Genomic DNA, 23,671 nt, shown 5'->3' on the forward strand with positions numbered 1-23,671 from the left:
ATTATTGTGACAAAGGTTCAGGTGATAGGGCTTTGCTACAGTGACAGCATGCAAAAGGAATCAACTTAATCGGAGCTACGGTTTGGGAGATATGGCTATTTGAAGTTTGAATTCAAATCTGGATAAATTCAAATTTGAATCTAACAAAAGTTTGCAAAAACTATGCTACTGGATAGATCTAAACAATACGAAGAATTTGCCGCTGGTTTCATCGAGTTTGGATCTACGGTTAAAAAGTTATGGTTAATCTAAGATCAGGGACTAATCTACTATTTACAGGGACTAAATGGTGAAGAAAAACTACTACAAACAGGTCCCTGGCCACGTGGCGGCTCCTGGTTGGCCGAGAAGCGTCCGTTGCGGAGGCTATACGGCGAACGGCCGCTAAATAAGAAAAAAAACAACGGCGGTGGCTAATTAAAGAAAACCGATGCTCAGTTTAAATAAACCGCACGGTCTAAGGGAACCGCGGTTAACCGCGTACCTCTTCGCAAAATAAAAAAACGAACCTACTCTAATCTGGGCCGTCGGGGATCGATCTAACAGGCGGGAGTGGGGCGGCGGCTTACAGTGGGTGGTGGTGGTGGCCGGCGACGACGAAGACAGCGGCGCGGCGTCGGTGACGGGAGGACGGTGGCTACGGCGGTCCTCGGCGTCGGGGAAGAAGATGGGGAGGTGCGGCATGGCTTGAGCGTCGCGAAGGTGGTGTCGGCGTGCGTCAGCAACGTCCGGATGGGGCGGGGCGAAGACAGCGGCCTTCGGAGCTCCGGCGACTCCGGCGTCGACGGTGCGGCGGCTCCGACGGTACCTAGGGGCAAAAAAATGTGTCAAAACGATGCGCGTTGTCGCGGTGATCCAATTGATAAAGGAAGGAGAGCTAGGGGGTGCCACAGACGACGAAATGGACGACAGAGTGGCGCGGCTCCGGCGAGATGCGAACGGCGACGGCGACCAGTATAGGCGACGTGGGAAGAAGCGAGATAGCGAGGATGGAAGAGGGGGTCCTAGCCTTTTTATAGGCGAGGGCAGAGGGCTCGGGGGCCACGGATATGCGTTATCCGCGAGGGCCTCGCCCGGCGGTTGTGGGAGCGCGGCGGCGAGCTCATCCGAGCAGGGCAAGCGGGAGGTTGGGGGAGATGAGGTGGAGCGGGGCCCACCAGTCAGTGGTGGCGGCGGTAGCGAGCGAGAGGGGTGCGGGCGGTCGACCGGTGCGGAAGGCGTCGGGCGCTGGGCGCTGGCCTTGGGCCAAATGGCCAGCTGGGCCGGTTGGGGCGCTCCTGGGCCGAACCCAGTTTCGGTCCAGGCTGCGTGTTTTTTTTTAAAAAAACCGAACACTAAAGTGGACCTAAATAATTCAAATGAATTAATAAAAACACCACAATAATTTCTAAAATAACTATGCAATATTTAGAGCCTAATGAACATTAACTAAAGCATAGAACATTTTAGAATATTTTCCTAATGCAATTAATGCATTTTTTCAAATAAAAATAAATACCAAAAAAAACTCCAAAACTTAAAGTAATATTCAAAATAAAATTTCCCACTCTTTTTTATATTTTGAGGAAGTCATCTTATCCCCTCTCATTTGTTTTTCTTGGGTGGAAAACTATCATTTGAATATTTCAAAAACTCCAAAATGCAAAGAAATAAGATATGCATTGAATGATTCTATTAACATCCAAATTAATAAAAATTGGGATGTTACATGAGATAAGTTAATATAAATCATTGCAACACATTATCATTCTCTACTGTAGCAAATCACTAAAATTATATTTTAACATTGCATACTACATGCCTCTACATATTTAATAGTCCTATCCTCAAATAGAATCATTAAACAAGCAAACATATGCAAACAATGCAACCATAACAGCAATCTGCCAAAATAGTACAGTCTGTAAAGAATGCAAGAGTATCAATACTTCTTGAATTCCAAAAATTATGAAAATTTAACACACTGTAGAAAATTTATCAGATCTTAATATGCAAAAAGTTTCAGCATTTTATCACATTCTTACTTTTCTAGGGAATTTTTGCAACAGCGGTAAACTTTCTATTTTGAAACAGCAACATATAGACTTGCAAAATAAGCATGGTGAAGGCTATCCTTGACATTTTTATTGAAAAGAAAGATGCAGAACATTATTCTAAATAAAAGCAAGCAACTCCTAATAAAATAAAATGACGCTCCAAGTAAAACTCATATCATGTGACGAATGAAAACATAGCTCCAAGTGAGGTTACCGATAATGTTGGAGATGAAAGAGGGGATGCCTTCCGGGGCATCCTCAAGCTTAGTTGCTCGGATCTTCCTTGAATATTTCCTTGGGGTGCCTTGGGAATCCCGAAGCTTAGGTTCTTATCACTCCTTACTCCCCTCATATCGATATCTCACCCAAAACTTCAAAACTTCAATCACACAAAACTTAACGGAACTTCGTGAGATAGGTTAGTACGATAAAGAGCAAACCATTTCACTTTGGTACTGTCAAAGAAAAGATTCATAATTTTTCTCACACAATTCCTACTATATCATATCATTTCAACAATTTATATTGAGCAATATAAGCCATAGAAACTAGAAAATAAGCAAACTATGCATTGAAAACAGAATCTGTCAAAAACAGAACAGTGTAGTAATCTGTACTCCAACCATACTTCTGCTACCCAAAAATTCTTAAAAATTATGAAATCCTGGGAAATTTTTTATTAATCTTCTGCAAAAAGAATCATCATTTTGTCACGCTTCTGTTAAAAATGAGAATTATTTTCCTGAGCGCAAAAGTTTCTGTTTTTCAGTAAGATCAAATCAACTCTCACCATAGACCATCCCAAAGGTCTTACTTGGCACTTTATTGAAATAAAACCTTAAAAACGTGATTACTATAGTATCCTGATCATGTGAACACACAAAAATAGTAGGGGTAAATGTTGGGTTGTCTCCCAACGAGCACTTTTCTTTAATGGCTTTTTAGGTAGGCATGATGATTTCAATGATGCTCATATGAAAGATAAGAATTGGAACATAACGGGAGCATCATGAAGCATATGACTAGAACATTTAAGCCTAAACCACTTCCTATGCATAGGGATTTTGTGAGCAAACAACTTATGGGAACAATAATCAACTAGCATAGGAAGGCAAAACAAGCATAACTTCAAGATTTTCAACACATAGAGAGGAAACTTGGTATTATTGAAATATGTAAAAGCATATATTCCTCTCTCATAATAATTTTCAGTAGCACCATGAATGAATTCAACAATATAACCATCACATAAATCATTATTTTCATGATGCACAAGCATATAAATTTTACTACTCACCACATAAGCAAAATTCTTCTTATTCATAGTAGTGGGAGCAAACTCAACAAAATAACTACCACGTGATACTTGATTGGGGTAATCCAATTGAAAATTGAAATCATGATGACAAGTTTCATGGTTATCATTATTCTTTATAGCATACATGCATGTCATCACAATAGTCGTCATAGATAGAAACTTTGTTCTCATAATCAATTGGAACCTCTTCTGAAATAGTGGAATCGTCATTAAATAAAGTCATGACCTCTCCAAATCCACTTTCATCAACATAACCATCATAAATAGGAGGCATGCTATCATCATAATAAATTTTCACATCAAAACTTGGGGGACTAAAAATATCATCTTCATCAAACATAGCATCCCCAAGCTTGTGGCTTTGCATATCATTAGCATCATGAATATTCAAAGAATTCATACCAACAACATTGCAATCATGCTCATCATTCAAAGATTTTATGCCAAACATTTTATTAACTTAGTCTTCTAACACTTGAGCACAATTTTCGTTTCCATCATTTTCACGAAAGACATTATAAAGATGAATAATATGATGCAACCTCAATTCCATTTTTTGTAGTTTTCTTTTATGAACCAAACTAGTGATAAAATAAGAAACTAAAAGATTCAATTACAAGATCTAAATATATACCTTCAAGCACTCACCTCCCCGGCAATGGCGCCATAAAAGAGGTTGATGTCTACTACGCAACTTTATTCTTGTAGACTCATGTTGGGCCTCCAAGCACAGAGTTTTGTAGGACAGTAGCAATTTTCCCTCAAGTGGATGATCTAAGGTTTATCAATCTGTGGGAGGTGTAGGATGAAGATGATCTCTCTCAAACAACCCTGCAACCAAATAATAAAGAGTCTCTTGTGTCCCCAACACACCAAATACAATGGTAATTTCTATAGGTGCACTAGTTCGGCGAAGAGATGGTGATACAAGTGTAATATGGATAGTACATATTGGTTTTTGTAGTAGGAACAATAAAAAACAGCAAGGTAGCAATTGATAAACGGAGCACAAACGATATTGCAATGCTTGAAAATGAGGCCTAGGGTCCGTACTTCCGCTAGTGCAATCTCTCAACAATGCTAATATAATTGGATCATATAACCATCCCTCAACGTGCAACGAAGAATCACTCCAAAGTTCCTATCTAGCAGAGAACATATGAACAAATCGTTTGTAGTGTATGAAACCACCTCGAAGCTATTCTTTCCGATCGATCTATCCAAGAGTTCATACTAAAATAGCACCAAATAATTTCAGATTCATAATACCCAATCCAACACAAAGAACCTCAAAGAGTTCCCCACGATTTCTACCGGAGAAACAAAAGACGAGAACGTGCATCAACCCCTATGCATAGATTACCCCAATGACACTGCAGGAATCCACGAGTTTGAGTGCCAAAACACATATCAAGTGAATCAATATCATACCCCATTGTCACCATGAGTATTCATTTGCAAGACATATATCAAGTGCTCTCAAATCCATAAAAGTATTCAATCCGATAAAATGAAATCTCAAAGGGAAAACTCAATCCATCACAACAAGATAGAGAGGGGAAAACACCATATGATCCGACTATATTAACAAAGCCCGCGATACATCAAGATCATGACATCTCAAGAACACGAGAGAGAGAGAGAGATTAAACACATAGCTACTGGTACAAACCCTCAGCCCCGAGGGTGGACTACTCCCTACTCATCGTGGTGGCCGTCGGGATGATGAAGATGGCCACCAGTGATGATTTCCCCCTCTGGCGGAGTGCTGGAACGAGGTCTAGATTGGTTTTTGGTAGCTACAGAGGCTTGCGGCGGCGGAACTTCTCATCTAGGTTACCCCGAGGGTTTTTGGAATATTTGGTAATTTATAGGGCAAAGAGGGGGTGCGGGAGGCCACTGAGGTGTGCACAACCCACCTGGGCACGCCTGGGCCCCCAGGCATGCCGTGGTGGATTGTGCCCCCCTCAGGGCACCCCCCAGGTGCTTCTTTAGCCCACTGGATGTCTTTTGGTCGATACAAAATCTACAAAAAGTTTCACGGTGTTTGGACTCCGTTTGATATTGATTTCCTGCAATGTAAAAAACAAGCAAAATCCAGCAACTGGCATTGGGCACTGGGTCAATAGGTTAGTCCCAAAAAATGATATAAAGTTGCTATAAAATGATTGTAAAATATCCAAGAATGATAATAAAACAGCATGAATACTTCATAAATTATAGATACGTCAGAAACGTATCAATGATCAACCTTGAGATGTTCACCATTGATGACTAGCCCATCTCACGCGATGATCGAACATGGGTTAGTTGATTTGGATCATGTATCACTTAGATAACTTGAGGGATGTTAATTTAAGTGGGAGTTCATTAGTAATATGATTAGTTTAACTTAATTTATCATGAACTTAGTCTTAATAGTTTTGCATATCTATGGTGTAGATCAATGGCCCGTGCTATCGTTCCCTTGAATTTTAATGTGTTCCTAGAGAAAGCCAATTTGAAATATGATGGTAGTAACTACACGGATTGGTTCCGTAACTTGAGGATTATCCTCATTGCTGCACAGAAGAATTATGTCCTTGATGCGCCGCTAGGTAACAAACCTGCTGCAGGAGCTACTGCAAATGTTATGAACGTGTGGCAGGCTTGATCTGATGACTACTCAATAGTTCAGTGTGCCATGCTTTATGGCTTACAACCGGGACTTCAAAATTGTTTTGAACACCACGAAGCATATGAGATGTTTCAAGAGCTGAAGTTGATATTTCAAGCTAATGCCCGGGTTGAGAGATATGAAGTCTCTAACAAGTTCTATAGCTACAAGATGGTGGAGAACAGTTCTGTCAGTGAACACATACTCAAAATGTCTGGGTATGAGTACCACTTGACTCAGCTAGGAATTGAGCTCCCAGATGAGTGTGTTATTGGCATAGTTCTTCAATCACTGCCACCGTGCTATAAAGGCTTCGTGATGAACTATAATATGCAAGGGATGATGAAAACGATTCCCGATCTCTTCGCGATGCTGAAATCGACGGAGGTAGAAATCAAGAAGGAGCATCAAGTGCTGATGGTTAACAAGGCCACTAGTTTCAATAAAAAGGGAAAGGGAAAGAAAGGGAACTTCAAGAAGAATGGCAATCAAGTTGCTACTCCCGTGAAGAACCCCAAAGCTGGACCAAAGCCTGAAACCAAGTGTTTCTACTGCAAGGGAAATGGTCACTGGAAGTAGAACTGCCCCAAGTATTTGGCGGATAAGAAGGATGGCAAAGTGAACAAAGGTATATTTGATATACATATTATTGAAGTGTTCCTTACTACTGCTCGTAGTAGCGCCTAGGTATTTGATACTAATTCGGTTGCTCATATTTGTAACTCGAAACAAGAGCTACGGAATAAACAAAGATTGGCTAAGGACAAGGTGACGGTGCACGTCGGGAATGGTTCCAAGGTCGGCACGCTACCTCTACATCTACCTTCGGATTAGTTTTAGACCTCAATAATTTTTATTTGGTGCTAGCTTTGAGCATGAACATTATATCTGGATATTGTTTATTGCGAGACTATAATTCATTTAAGTCCGAGAATAATTGTTGTTCTATTTATATGAATAATATCTGCTATGGTCATGCACCTTTGATGAATGGTCTATTCTTGTTGAATCTTGATCGTAGTGATACACATATTCATAATGGTGATGCCAAAAGATGCAAAGTTGATAATGATAGTGCAACATACTTGTGGCGCTGCCGTTTAGGCCATATTGGTGTAAAGTGCATGAAGAAACTCCATGTAGATGGACTTTTGGAATCACTTGATTATGAATCATTTGATACTTGTGAACCATGCCTCATGGGCAAGATGACTAAAACTCCGTTCTCTGGAACATGGAGCGAGCTAATGACCTATTGGAAATAATACATACTGATGTATGCGGTCGGATGAGTGTTGAGGCATGTGGCGGGTATCGTTATTCTAACCTTTACAGATGATTTGAGTAGGTATGGCTATATCTACCTGATGAAACACAAGTCTGAAACATTTGAAAAGTTTAAAGAATTTTAGAGTGGAGTAGAGAATCATCATAACAAGAAAATAAAGTTTCTACGATCTGATCGTGGAGGTGAATATTTGAGTTACGAGGTTGGCCTTCATTTAAAACAATGTGGAATTGTTTCACAACTCACGCCACCTGGAACAGCGCAACGTAATGGTGTGTCCGAATGTCGTAATCGTACTTTATTATATATGCTGCGTTTTATGATGTCTCTTACCGATTTACCACTATCGTTTTGGTGTTGTGCATTAGAGAAAGCCGCATTCACGTTAAATAGGTCACCGTCTAAATCTGTTGAGACGACATCGTATGAACTGTGGTTTAGCAAGAAACTTAAGTTGTCATTTCTTAAAGTTTGGGGATGTGATGCTTATGTCAAACAGCTTCAGCCTGATAAGTTCAAATCCAAAGCGGATAAGTGTGTCTTCATAGGATACCCTAAAGAGACCATTGGGTATACCTTGTACCACAGATCCGAAGGCAAGATCTTTGTTGCCAAGAATGGGTCCTTTCTAGAGAAGGAGTTTATCTCGAAAGAAGTGAGTGGGGGAAGTAGAACTTGATGAGGTAGTTGTACCTTCTCTCGAATTGGAAAGTAGTACACCAAAGGAAAACATTTCCGTAATGCCTACACCAACTAGAGAGGAAGCTAATGTTGATGATCATGAAACTTCAGATCAAGTTATTACTGAACTTCGTAGGTCGACCAGAACACGTTCCACAATAGAGTGGTACGGTTATCATGTCCTGGAAGTCATGTTATTAGACGACGGCGACCTACAAACTATGAAGAAGCTATGATGAATCCAGATTCCAATAAATGGCTTGAGGCCATGAAATTTGAGATAGGATCCATGTATGAGAACAAAGTGTGGACTTTGGTGGACTTGCCCGATGATCGGCAAGACATTGAGAATAAATGGATCTTCAAGAAGAAGACGGACGTTGATGGTAATGTTACTGTCTACAAATCTTGACTTATCACAAAAGGTTTTCGACAAGTTCAAGGGATTAATTATGATGAGACTTTCTCACCCATAGCGACACTTAAGTCTGTCCGAATCATGTTAGCAATTGCCACATTTTATGATTATGAAATCTGGAAAATGGACGTCAAAACTGCATTCCTTGATGGATTTCTTAAAGAAGAATGTATACGATGCAACCAGAAGGTTTTGTCTATACTAAAGGTGCTAACAAAGTGTGCAAGCTCCAGCGATCCATCTATGGACTGGTGCAAGCATCTCGGAGTTGGAATATACGCTTTGATGAGGTGATCAAAGCATATGGTTTTGTACAGACTTGCGGTGAAGCCTGTATTTACAACAAAGTGAGTGGGAGCTCTGTAGCATTTCTGATATTATATATGGATGACATAATGTTGATTGGAAATGATATAGAATTTCCGAATAGCATAAAAGGATACTTGAATAAGAGTTTTTCAATGAAAGACCTTGGTGAAGCTGCTTATATATTGGGCATTGATACGTCTCCAACGTATCTATAATTTTTGATTGCTCCATGCTATATTATCTACTGTTTGGGGCAATAATGAGCTTTATTATCCACTTTTATAATATTTTTGGGACTAACCTATTAACCGGAGGCCCAGCCCAGATTTGCTGTTTTATGCCTATTTCAGTGTTTTGAAGAAAAGGAATATCAGACGGAGTCGAAATGGAACGAAATCAACTGGAGAAGTTATTTTTGGAAGGAAACATACCTGATGGACTTGGACAGAAGATACGGGAGCTGCCCACGAGGGTGGGGTGCGCGCCCCCTGCCTCGTGGGGCCCCCGTGGCTCCCCTGACGTGCTTCTTCTGCCTATATAACTCCATATACCCTAAAACTTCCGGAACGCACAATAGATCGGGAGTTACGCCGCCAGAAGCCTCCGTAGCCACCAAAAGTCAATCGGGACCCTGTTCTGGCACCCTGCCAGAGGGGGGAACCCTCACCGGTGGCCATCTTCATCATCCCGGTGCTCTCCATGATGAGGAGGGAGTAGTTCTCCCTCGAGGCTGAGGGTATGTACCAGTAGCTATGTGTTTGATCTCTCTCTCTCGTGTTCTTGAGGTGATACGATCTTGATGTATCGTGAGCTTTGCTATTATAGTTGGATCTTATGTTTCTCCTCCTCCTCTTCTCTCTTGTAATGAATTGAGTTTCCCCTTTGGAGTTATCTTATCGGATTGAGTCCTTAAAGACTTGAGAACACTTGATGTATGTCTTGCCGTGGATATTTGTGGTGACAATGGAATACCACGTGCCACTTGATGTATGTTTTTGTGACCAACTTGCGGGTTCCGCCCATAAACCTATGCATAGGGGTTGGCACACGTTTTCGTCGTGATTCTCTGGTAGAAACTTTGGGGCACTCTTTGGTTCTCTGTGTTGGTTGAATAGATGAATCTGAGATTGTGTGATGCATATCGTATAATCATACCCACGGATACTTGAGGTGACAATGGAGTATCTAGGTGGCATTAGGGTTTTGGTTGATTTGTATCTTAAGGTGTTATTCTAGTATGAACTCTAGGGCTGTTTGTGACACTTATAGGAATAGCCCAACGGATTGATTGGAAAGAATAACTTTGAGGTGGTTTCGTACCCTACCATAATATCTTCGTTTGTTGTCCGCTATTAGCGACTTTGGAATGACTCTTTGTTGCATGTTGAGGGATAGTTATGTGATCCAATTATGTTATCATTGTTGAGGGAACTCACACTAGCGAAAGTATGAACCCTAGGCCTTATTTCCATGCATTGCAATATCGTTTACGCTCACTTTTATCATTAGTTACCTTGCTGTTTTTATAATTTCAGATTACAAATACCTTTATCTACTATCCATATACCACTTGTATCACCATCTCTTCGCCGAACTAGTGCACCTATACAATTTACCATTGTATTGGATGTGTTGGGGACACAAGAGACTCTTTGTTATTTGGTTGCAGGGTTGCTTGAGATAGACCATCTTCATCCTATGCCTCCTACGGATTGATAAACCTTAGGTCATCCACTTGAGGGAAATTTGCTACTGTCCTACAAACCTCTGCACTTGGAGGCCCAACAAACGTCTACAAGAAGAAGGTTGTGTAGTAGACATCAAGCTCTTTTCTGGCGCCGTTGCCGGGGAGGTTAGCGCTTGAAGCTATATCTTTAGATCTTGCAATCGAGTCTTTTAGTTTCTTGTTTTATCACTAGTTTAGTTTATAAAAGAAAACTATAAAAAATGGAATTGAGTTTGTCTCATACGCTTCACCTTTTTAATATCTTTCGTGAGTATGATGGAAAGGATAATTGTGCTCAAGTGCTAGAAGAAGAAATCTACAAAATGTTTGGCACTAAATATTTGAATGATGAGCATGATTGCAATGTTGTTAGTACGAATTCTTTGAATATCCATAATACTAATGATGATTGCACTAGTTATGATGAAAATGCCTCCTATAAACATGTCAATTTTTGTGGAGTAGACTGGGTTTGCAAGTACACACCAAATAGGGAAGATAGATATTGCAAGAGGCATAAGTACTTAGAAACCAAATTGTTGCAAGAAGAGCTAGATGAATGTGCTGAAAGATTCAATATTTTCCGTGCTCCTTGTGAACTTTGCAATGAACATGGTCATTTAAAGCTCCAATGCTATTTGTTTCATGATCAAGTCGTGTCCAAATATTGTGATAATTTGATTACCCTGGAGCATCATAAAGAGCTTAGCCTTCTTTTGGGTCATGAAGAAATGAAACGTATAACTGAGGATATTCCAAAATTTGCCCTTGATAAAGTTCTTCGTTTTGATCTAGAGAATATTTATATGTATTGTGCGGTGAATTGCATTGAAAATCCTTATATTGCCAATTACATAAAGAAAAGAAAACAAATAGAAGATGAAGAGAATACTAACGAAAGGGAAGAGACTTCCCAATATCCTCCTATCATTTCTTATGATGAATCAGGTAACGAGGAGGAGCCTCCTATTCAACCAATCTCATCAACAAGGAGCTCCAAAAATAGAATTGAACCCACGCATGATGTGGTGAAGAATAAGAAAAGAAAAAGGAAGAGAGGTAAAAAGATATCTCTCCCAAATAATGCTGCTCCTATTACTATTGTGCCTCATGAAAATATAATTGTGGAAGATAATGATACTTCTTATGATCTTGAAAATCTTTTTGGCACTTGCTTGGAAGAATATAATGATTGCTATACTATTGGTGCTATCCATGCTATTAATGATGATAGTGAATATGCTTATGATACGAAAAGGCCCAAGCTTGGGGAAGCTATGTTTGATGAGGATGACATATTTGAGAATATATTTGCTGCAATTAATGTTTGTCCCAAGCTTGGGGATGCTACGCTTAATGAAGATTATATTTTTAGTCTACCAAATTTTGATATGCAAACTCATAATGATAATAACATGCCTCCTACTTATGACAATTATTGTGATGATACATATGCTATAAAAAGTAGTGAGGATTATATTTATAAAACTTGTCATGATTATGGTTACCCCTTTTCTGAACATTACTCTTTTAATGTGGAAACAATTTATAATATTCAAGTCTCTTATGATACTCCCACTATTATTCATGAGAAGAATTTTGCTTATGTGGAGAGTAGTAAAATTTCTATGCTTGTAGATCATGAAAAGAATGCTTTAGGTGCTGGTTATATTGTTGAATTCATCCATGATGCTACTTAAAATTATTATGAGGGAGGAATATATGCTTGTAGGAATTGCAACAATACCAAGTTTCCTCTCTATGTGCTTAAAGTTTTGAAGTTATGCTTGTTTTACCTTCCTATGCTAGTTGATTCTCGTTCACATAAGTTATTTGCTCACAAAATTCCTATGAATAGGAAGTGGGTTAGACTTAAATGTGCTATTCATATTCTTCATGATGCTCTCTTTATGTTACAATTCTTATCCTTTATGTGAGCATCATTGAAATCATCATGCCTAGCTAGAGGCGTTAAACGATAGCGCTTGTTGGGAGGCAACCCAATTTTATTTTAGTTCCTTGCTTTTTGTTCCTGTTTAGTGATAAATAATTCATCTAGCCTCTTTTTAGATGTGGTTTAATTCTTTTAATTAGTTTTTGTGCCAAGTAGAACCTTTGGGAAGACTTGGGGAAAGTCTTGTTGATCATGCTGTCAAAAACAGAAACTTTAGCGCTCACGAGAAGTGCTGCCATTTTTATTTGGAGAGTGCTATTTAGTTAATTATTTTTTCATATGATTAATAGATAAATTAATCAGGTCCATCAATTTATTTGAGAATTTTATGAGTTCCATAAGTATACGTTTGATTCAGATTACTATAGACTGTTCTGTTTTTGACAGATTTTGTTTTTCATGTGTTGTTTACTTATTTTGATGAATCTATGGCTAGTAAAATAGTTTATAAACCATAGAGAAGTTGGAATACATTAGGTTTAACACCAATACAAATAAAGAATGAGTTCATTAAATTACCTTGAAGTAGTGTTTTGTTTTCTTTCGCTAACGGAGCTTACGAGTTTTCTTTTAAGTTTTGTGTTGTGAAGTTTTCAAGTTTTGGGTAAGGATTCAATGAACTATAGAATAAGAAGTGGCAAGAGCCTAATATTGGGGATTACCAAGGCACCACAAGGTAATATTAAAGGATATCCTAGAGCCTAAGCTTGGGTATGCTCCGGAAGGCATCCCCTCCTTCATCCTCGTTCATCGGTAACTTTACTTGGAGCTATATTTTTATTCGCCACATGATATGTGTTTTGCTTGGAGCATCAATTTATTTTGTTAGGATTTGCTTGCTGTTATTTAGAACAATGTTTTTCATCTTTTATTTCAATAAAAGTGGCATTGATAGCCTTTACTATGCCTATGTTACAAGTATACATGTTGCTGTTTGAAAACAGAAAGTTTGCCGCTGTTGCAATAATTCCCTAGAAAAGTAAGAATGTGATAAAATTTTGAAACCTTTTGCATATTAAGATCTGATAAATTTATTACAGTGGTAATTTTCTTTCATAATTTTTGGAGCTAGGGAAGTATGGATGTTGCAGCATTCTTTACGGACTATCCTGTTTAGGCAGATTGCTGTTATGTTTGCATATGTTTGCTTCTTTAATGATTCTATTTGAGGATAGGACTATTAAATATGCAGAGGCATTTAGTATGCAATGTTGAATAATAATTTTAGTGATTTGCTACAGTAGAGTATGATAAGGTTTTGGCAATGGTTTATACTAACTTATCTAACGAGTCCTTGTTGAGTTTTGTGTGGATGAAGCTTTTGAGATTTAGGGAGACCGTGATATGAGAGGAATTAAGGAGACACAAAAGCTCAAGCTTGGGATGCCCAAGGCACCCCAAGATAATATTTCAAGAAGTCTCAAGCATCTAAGCTTGGGGATGCCCCGGTAGGCATCCCACCTTTCTTCTTCAACAACTATCAGTTAGTATCGGTTGATCCTAAGTTTTGCTTCTTCACATGATGTTTGCTATTCTTAGATGTCATTTTATTTTGCTTTGCTTGCTGTTTGAATAGAGTACCAAGATCTGAAATTATTAAATGTTAGAGAGCCTTCACATAGTTGCATAATTATTCGACTACTCATTGATCTTCACTTATATCTTTCGGAGTAGTTTGTCGTTTGCTCTAGTGCTTCACTTATATCTTTTTAGAGCACGGTGGTGGTATTATAGAAATAGATGAACTCTCATGCTTCACTTAGATTATTTTGAGAGTCTTAAATAGCATGGTAATTTGCTTAAAATCCTAATATGCTAGGTATTCAAGAATAATGAAATTCTCTTATGAGTGTGTTGAATACTAAGAGAAGTTTGATACTTGATGATTGTTTTGAGATATGAGGATGGTAATATTAGAGTCATGCTAGTTGAGTAGTTGTGAATTTGAGAAATACTTGTGTTGAAGTTTGTGATTCCCGTAGCATGCACGTATGGTGAACCGTTATGTGATGAAGTCGGAGCATGATTTATTTATTGATTGCCTTCCTTATGAGTGGCGGTCGGGGACGAGCGATGGTCTTTTCCTACCAATCTACCCCCCTAGGAGCATGTGTGTAGTACTTTGTTTCGATAACTAAAAGACTTTTGCAATAAGTATGTGAGTTCTTTATGACTAATGTTGAGTCCATGGATTATACGCACTCTCACCCTTCCACCCTTACTAGCCTCTCTAGTACCGCGCACCTTTCGCCGGTACCATAAACCCACCATTTACCTTCCTCAAAACAGCCACCATACCTACCTATTATGTCATTTCCATAGCCATTCCGAGATATATTGCCATGCAACTTTCCACCGTTCCGGTTATTATGACACACTCCATCATTGTCATATTGCTTAGCATGATCATGTAGTTGACATCGTATTTGTGGCAAAGCCACCGTTCATAATTCTTTCATACATGTCACTCTTGATTCATTGCATATCCCGGTACACCGCCGGAGGCATCCATATAGAGTCATACTTTGTTCTAGTATCGAGTTGTATCATCGAGTTGTAAATAAATAGAAGTGTGATGATCATCATTCAATAGAGCATTGTCCCAAATAAAAAAAAGGCCAAAAAAAGGGGGAAGGACAAATAAAAAAAGGAAAGGCCAAATAAAAAAAGAAAGGCCAAACAAAAAATATATAATAAAAAAATAATAAAAGGGACAATGCTACTATCCTTTTACCACACTTGTGCTTCAAAGTAGCACCATGATATAGCGAGTCTCATATATTGTGCTTCAAAGTAGCACCATGTTCTTCATATAGAGAGTCTCATATGTTGTCACTTTCATATACTAGTGGGAATCTTTTATTATAGAACTTGGCTTGTATATTCCAATGATGGGCTTCCCCAAAATGCCCTAGGTCTTCATGAGCAAGCAAGTTGGATGCACACCCACTAGTTTCTTCTGTTGAGCTTTCATACACTTATAGCTCTAGTGCATCCGTTGCATGGCAATCCCTACTCACTCACATTGATATCTATTGATGGGCATCTCCATAGCCCATTGATACGCCTAGTCGATGTGAGACTATCTTCTCCCTTTTTGTCTTCTCCACAACCACCATTCTATTCCACCTATAGTGCTATGTCCATGGCTCACGCTCATGTATTGCGTGAAGATTGAAAAAGTTTGAGAACATCAAAAGTATGAAACAATTGCTTGGCTTGTCATCGGGGTTGTGCATGATTTAAATATTTTGTGTGGTGAAGATGGAGCATAGCCAGACTATATGATTTTGTAGGGATAACTTTCTTTGGCCATGTTATTTTGAGAAGACATAATTGCTTTGTTAGTATGCTTGAAGTATTATTATTTTTATGTCAATATGAACTTTTGTCTTGAATCTTATGGATCTGAATATTCATATCACAAGTAGGAAGAATTACATTGAAATTATGCCAACTAGCATTCCACATCAAAAATTATCTTTTTTATCATTTACCTACTCGAGGACGAGCAGGAATTAAGCTTGGGGATGCTTGATACCTCTCCAACGTATCTATAATTTTTGATTGCTCCATGCTATATTATCTACTATTTTGGGAAATATTGGGCTTTATTATCCACTTTTATATTATTTTTGGGACTAACCTATTAACCGGAGGCCCAGCCCAGATTTGCTGTTTTATGCCTATTTCAGTGTTTTGAAGAAAAGGAATATCAGACGGAGTCGAAACGGAACAAAATCAACTGGAGAAGTTATTTTTGGAAGGAAACACACCTGATGGACTTGGACCCCACGTCAGAAGATACGGGAGCTGCCCACGAGGGTGGGGGCGCGCCCCCTGCCTCGTGGGGCCCCCGTGGCTCCCCTAACGTGCTTCTTCTGCCTATATAACTCCATATACCCTAAAACTTCCGGAACGCACAATAGATCGGGAGTTCCGCCGCCAGAAGCCTCCGTAGGCACCAAAAGTCAATCAAGACCCTGTTCTGGCACCCTGCCAGAGGGGGGAACCCTCACCGGTGGCCATCTTCATCATCCCGGTGCTCTCCATGACGAGGAGGGAGTAGTTCTCCCTCGGGGCTGAGGGTATGTACCAGTAGCTATGTGTTTGATCTCTCTCTCTCGTGTTCTTGAGGTGATACGATCTTGATGTATCGCGAGCTTTGCTATTATAGTTGGATCTTATGTTTCTCCTCCCCCTCTTCTCTCTTGTTATGAATTGAGTTTCCCCTTTGGAGTTATCTTATCGGATTGAGTCTTTAAAGACTTGAGAACACTTGATGTATGTCTTGCCGTGGCTATCTGTGGTGACAATGGGATACCAGGTGCCACTTGATGTATGTTTTGGTGACCAACTTGCGGGTTCCGCCCATGAACCTATGCATAGGGGTTGGCACACGTTTTCGTCGTGATTCTCCGGTAGAAACTTTGGGGCACTCTTTGGTTCTATGTGTTGGTTGAATAGATGAAATCTGAGATTGTGTGATGCATATCGTATAATCATACCCACGGATACTTGAGGTGACAATGGAGTATCTAAGTGACATTAGGGTTTTGGTTGATTTGTATCTTAAGGTGTTATTCTAGTACGAACTCTAGGGCTGTTTGTGACACTTATAGGAATAGCCCAACGGATTGATTGGAAAGAATAACTTTGAGGTGGTTTCGTACCCTACCATAATCTCTTCGTTTGTTCTCCGCTATTAGCGACTTTGGAGTGACTCTTAGTTGCATGTTGAGGGATAGTTATGTGATCCAATTATGTTATCATTGTTGACGGAACTCACACTAGCGAAAGTATGAACCCTAGGCCTTATTTCCACGCATTGCAATACCGTTTACGCTCACTTTTATCATTAGTTACCTTGCTGTTTTTATAATTTCAGATTACAAATACCTTTAACTACTATCCATATACCACTTGTATCACCATCTCTTCGCCGAACTAGTGCACCTATACAATTTACCATTGTATTGGGTGTGTTGGGGACACAAGAGACTCTTTGTTATTTGGTTGCAGGGTTGCTTGAGAGAGACCATCTTCATCATACGCCTCCTACGGATTGATAAACCTTAGGTCATCCACTTGAGGGAAATTTGCTACTGTCCTACAAACCTCTTCACTTGGAGGCCCAACAAACGTCTAGAAGAAGAAGGTTGTGTAGTAGACATCAGGCATCAAGATCTATAGGGATAGATCAAGACCCTTAATAGGACTTTCACAAAGCACATACCTTGACAAAGTTCTGAAGAACTTCAAAATGGACCAGTCAAAGAAAGGTTTCTTGTCTGTGTTGCAAGGTGTGAAATTTAGTCAAACTCAAAGTCCGACCACGGCAGAAGAAAGAGAGAGAATGGAAGTCATTCCCTATGCCTCAGCCATAGGTTCTATCATGTATGCTATGTTGTGTACCAAACCTGATGTGTGCCTTGCCATAAGTTTGGCAGGGAGGTGATGTCTGCTAGAACTACGTCGATATTTCCCCAAAGAGGAAGGGATGATGCATCACAGCAACGGTAGGTATTTCCCTCAGTGACGAGACCAAGATTATCGAACCGGTAGGAGAACCAATCAACACTACGTAAACAACACCTGCACACAAATAACAAATACTCGCAACCCAACGTATTAAAGGGGTTGTCGATCCCTTTCGGGTAACGGCGCCAAAAATTGGCAAATGGACGTGAGAAAGTTGTAATAAGTTGATAGATCGAACGCCAAATAAAATAAAGTGCAGCAAGGTATTTTTTATTTTTGGTTTAATAGATCTGAAAATGAAAGCAGAGGAAAATAGATCGCAAAGGCAAATATGATAAAGAAGAGACCCAGGGGCCGTAGGTTTCACTAGTGGATTCTCTCGAGAAAAATAGCAAACGGTGGGTGAACAAATTACTGTTGGGAAATTGATAGAACTTCAAATAATTATGATGATATCTAGGCAATGATCATTATATAGGCATCATCTCCAAGATTAGTAGACCGACTCCTGCCTGCATCTACTACTATTACTCCACACATCGACCGCTATCCAGCATGCATCCAGTGTATTAAGTTCATGGAGAAACAGAGTAATGCAATAAGAACAATGACATGATGTGGACAAGATCTATTTATGTAGAAATAGACCCCATCTTGTTATCCTTAATAGTAACGATACATATGTGTCGGTTCCCCTTCTGTCACTGGGGTCAAGCACCATAAGATCGAACCCATTACAAAGCACCTCTTCCCATTGCAAGATAAATAGATCAAGTTGTCCAAAGAAAACCCATATATCGGAGAAGAAATACTAGGCTATAAGCAATCATGCATATAAGATATCAAAGAAGACTCAAATAACTTTCATGGATAAAAAGAGATAGATCTAATCATAAACTCAAAGTTCATCGGATCCCAACAAACACACCGTAAAAAGAGTTACATCATATGGATCTCCAAGAGACCATTGTATTGAGAATCTAACGAGAGAGAGGAAGCCATCTAGCTACTAACTATGGACCTGAAGGTTCTACAAAGAACTACTCACACATCATCAGAGAGGCACCAATGGACATGATGAACCTCTCCGTGATGGTGTCTAGATTGGATCTAGTGGTTTCTGGAACTTGCAGTGGCTAGAATTGATTTTCGTCGACTCTCCTAGGGTTTCTGGAATATTGGGGTATTTATAGAGTAAAGAGGCGGTTCGGGAGGCACCCGGTGTGGGCACAACCCACCAGGGCGCGCCTGGGCCTCCAGGCGCGCCCTGGTGGGTTGTGCTCCCCTCGGAGCACCCCCCCCCCAGGTGCTTCTCCGGCCCACTGGATGTCTTCTGGTCCAAAAAATCCACAAAAAGTATTGTTGCGTTTGGACTCCGTTTGGTATTGATTTCTGGGATGTAAAAATCATGCAAAAAACAGCAAACTGGCACCTGGCACTATGTCAATAGGTTAGTACCAAAAAATGATATAAAATGACTATAAAATGATTGTAAAACATCCAAGAATGATAATATAACAACGTGGAACAATCCAAAATTATAGATACATTGGAGACGTATCAGGAGGTACCAAAGTAATCTAGAAGTGGATCGCTAGACAGCGGTCAAGAACATCCTGGAGTACCTAAAAAGGACCAAGTATATGTTTCTCGTTTATGGAGTTGATGAAGAGCTCATCGTAAAGGGTTACATCGATGATTGTTTCGACACTGATCCGGATGACTCTAAGTCACAACTGGATACATATTATATTGAATGGTGGAGCTATCAATTGGTGCAGTTCCAAGCAGAGCGTCATGGCGGGATCTACGTATGAAGCAGAGTACATAGCTGCTTCGGAAGCAATGCATGGAGGAGTTCATATCCGATCTGGGTGTAATACCCAGTGCATCGGGTCCAATGAAAATCTTTTTGACAATAATGGAGCAATTGCCTTGGCGAAGGAATACATGTTTCACAAGAGAACCAAACACATCAAGAGACGCTTCAACTCCATTCGTGAAAAGGTCAAGGATGGAGACATAGAAATTTGCAAAATACATACGGATTTGAATGTAGCAGACCCGTTGACTAAACCTCTTTTGCGGGCAAAACATGATAAGCACCAAGACTCCACGGGTGTTAGATTCATTACTATGAAATCTAGATTATTGACTCTAGTGCAAGTGGAATACTGATGGAAATATGGCCTAGAGACAATAATAAAGTTGTCATTGTTATATTTCCTTATTCATGATAAAGGTTTATTATTCATGCTAGAATTGTATTGACCCGAAACTTAAATACATGTGCGGATATATATAAACAAATACAGTGTCCCTAGTGAGCCTCTACTAGACTAGCTCGTTGATCAAAAGATGGTTAAGGTTTCCTAACCATAGACATGAGTTGTCATTTGATAACGGAATCACATCATTAGGATAATGATGTGATGGACAAGACCCATCTGTTAGTTTAGCATATGATCATTGTAACACCCCTGTGTAATGATGCTACAGTAACCCCTGGGGTTAAGTTAATCATTTTGCTAAACAAGTGTTTGTTCATCATTGTCTCTTGTCTCTTTCAAATTCCAGTTGAATTAAATTTCAAATTATATGTGGAATTGAAAAATGCTCAAACATGAAAGCTAAAATGTTCATCTTGTGCAAAATAATCCATAATTAATATTTGTGGTGAACCTACTTTTTAAAGTGTTTAAATGGCCTAAGCTATTTGAAACCGATGCTTTAAAAGAAAAATAAAAACTAAAATAAAAAGAAGATGTGAGAGAGAGAGCGCGCCCCCTTGCCTCCCCTGGGCCTCGGCCCACCCAAGCCGGCCCAGCACTTGCCTCCCCCAGTCGTCTTCTCCCTCTCCTGTACAACCGACCGGGGGCACGGCCAACCACGCTCCCGCCGCACCGCCTTGCCGTCGACGAGGGGGATGAGGACCCCTCGACACCTCGAGCTCCCCTCCCACTTGCCCTGCCACCCCACTCGCGCCAGTCCCTATCCCCTCGCATGCTCGCTCTCCCTCTCTTCTCCACTTTACCGAGCATCGCCGTTGCCATGGCCCCAGCGTAGCCATGCCCACCGTCGACCCCGTCCCGCTCCGGTGTGTCCTGGAGCTCCGCACGCCACCTATGCATCGACCCCGCTAGCCGTTTGATCTAGGCAAGTCATCTTCGACCGAATCATCCGCCTCTGTCTTCTTCAACCTCTGACCGCGGGATCTCCACTGCATCGAATTATCTACCCAGGCCTCCCCCGAGCCCATTGATCTGCGCTCCGACCTCACCGTGAGCCCATCTTCCTTTCCCCCTCACCTCTGGTTCTCCCGCGATCCTGCTAGCCGCCGTGGCCGCTGTGCTCGTAGATCTCTGCCGCCATTCATGTTACCGCCGCAGCCACCGATAGCTCCGCTCGCACCCGCAACGCACATCGTGCTCCTGAGCTTCCTAGGAGGCCAGCGAGCCCCTCGGTGCCACTTGCCCTACTCCCTAGAGCCGTCCCCATCAAGGCCCAAGCTCCGCCACCGCCTGTTGTAGTCGTAGCGGCCGCCTCCAGCCAACTCAGCTCGAGCCAGTGCCACCGTTCGACGCGGATTGATAGCCGCGTTTGAACACGACTAGCCGCGCCTGATTTGGCGCCTCGTAGGCTTTTCTCGACGCGCTCCTGAACACCGTCGCCACCCCTGCTCGTCGCCGGCGCCACTCCGGCCAGCACTCGAACCCACTGATGCCCCAGCTGGATGCGCGCCACCCCTGCACCTGTAGGTGCTCGCGGTGGTCCAAACGGTCCCCGATGACCGTTTTCCGACCGGGGCCGAGCCGCGCTGCTGTCCTGGAGGTCGCCGCCGGTGCGTCAACGACGCCCACCGACGTGGCCGGCCTGGGGCCACCCCCTGGGTCACTGACCTGTGGGCCCTAGGGGCCCGAGCGGCCTATTGACCCGTGGGCCCTAGACCGGCTCATGCAACTGATAGATGGGGCCCACCACCCCCTAATTAACGAAATTAATTAGGGATATTTAAATTAGTGCCCCTGGTTCCTTAGTTGTGCTCACTTTTCCCCACGCTCCAAACATTTGCTCACTTTTCCCCTCTTCCTTAGCTGAAACTCTCACAAATGCTCATAGCGGGCATTTGCCGTCTTGACCTTCCATTGATCGTTAGTTGCTGACGAGTGGGGCCAAGTCTTCGTCTGACTGTTGCTTGCTGACGGGTGGGACCGCAAGGAGACACGTATTGGGCAGCTTGTCTGAATCTGAAACAGATCTAGACAGGCCGCACTGCACAGCGCCGCCCCGCCCCCTCCGCCGGCGTCTTGCCGCATCCACCGCAGTTGTTTCCTCCACCCTATGCCTTGTCCGTTCGTCGGTGACGACGCGTTTCCGCCAGATATAGCCCACACCCCCATCTGGGATTACATAGCGATGTTGAGTGAGGACGCCCGGAATGCAGTCGATCGTGGAGAGGATTGGGTCGAATCCACGGGAGATAATTCATGGATTAAACCTGGGTAAGCATTGTTTCCTCTCAAATTGACGTTCTCCGTCATATTGTAGGCCGTATTTGACTTCTGTTTGCTTGAATCGTTCAAATTTGTGCTTGATTTTACCCAGCTAACTGAAGCCTTTGTTTCCTTCCCCAACGAAATAGGATTGATCCCGCGCTGGCTTTCCGGCTGGCGATTAGAATGGAAACTAGTGTGCTGCGTGGTACTAAACCGCATTTGATTTCATCATTTTTCTATCCCCAACTGGTAGAAACCGGTATGTCTTTCAAAGATTTGCGAGCTGAGCTCCGAAACACCTATCCCTGGAGTGATGCCGATGTTGTTGAATTGAATTACTTCAGCAGTGACGAGCAAAGATTTCTCCCACTAACTTGCGACGATCATATGCCATTGCTTTTTGCTGGGATTGCTGGCTGCCGATTCAGTAAACTCCAAATCGATGTGCTTCAGCCACGCGCAGAACGGGCGAAGGGGAAGGGAGTTCAGACATCATCTGTCTGTGCTAATAGCCAGCACCCCGGCACTCCTTGTAGGTCGACACCAAGTAAAGCAAGTGGTTCATGGAGCCACAACATGCCTGCTGCCAATTCTGGTTCCGATTCAGCTGCTGCTTCTCGTGTACCTTCTGCAGTTGGTGTAGAAGAAGATGCAGAACCTGACGAGGCAGTGCCTACAAATGATGATGAAGACGAGATGATGTTTCCTGAACTGGTCGATGTAGCCAGTCAGCAAGCAGTGGATGACGAATATATGGAGGAGCCCATCAGCCAAGCTAGGTTTGATGACACTGACGATGAAGAGAAGGTGGAGAACATGGACAGCTTAATCGAGGATGAATACGATGGTGATGACATGCCAACAATTGAGTGGAACAGGGAAAAACCTGAGCTTAGTGTAGGTACCATTTTCCAATCAATGGTGGACTGTCGGAATGCAGTGACAACATGGTGCATTATATCTGAAAACACCTATAAGATTAAAAGGAGTGAGCCAGCAAGGTTCACAGTTTTTTGTCCATATCCTAGGTGTAGGTGGAAGTTGCATGCATCTCGTATGAGAAAGAGAAAATATATTCAGGTAATCCAAGTTCAGTTAGTAATTTAGTTTCAGATCATTGAGTAAGGTTTCTTAACTGTTCTTTACCCTTTTATTTTGTTTCAGATAAAGAAAAACCCACACAAGCACACCTGTCCACCTGGAGGGGGAGGGGGGAAGGCCAAAACCAAGCTAGCAAAAACTAGGTGGGTGGCAGATGCTATATTGGATTGGCTGAGAGAAGAACCTGGACTTGGTCCAACGGCACTC

This window comes from Triticum urartu, chromosome 2A (genome assembly GCF_056163025.1).
Source record: "Triticum urartu cultivar PI428250 chromosome 2A, HENAU_Tu73, whole genome shotgun sequence".
Classification (NCBI taxonomy): Eukaryota; Viridiplantae; Streptophyta; class Magnoliopsida; order Poales; family Poaceae; genus Triticum; species Triticum urartu.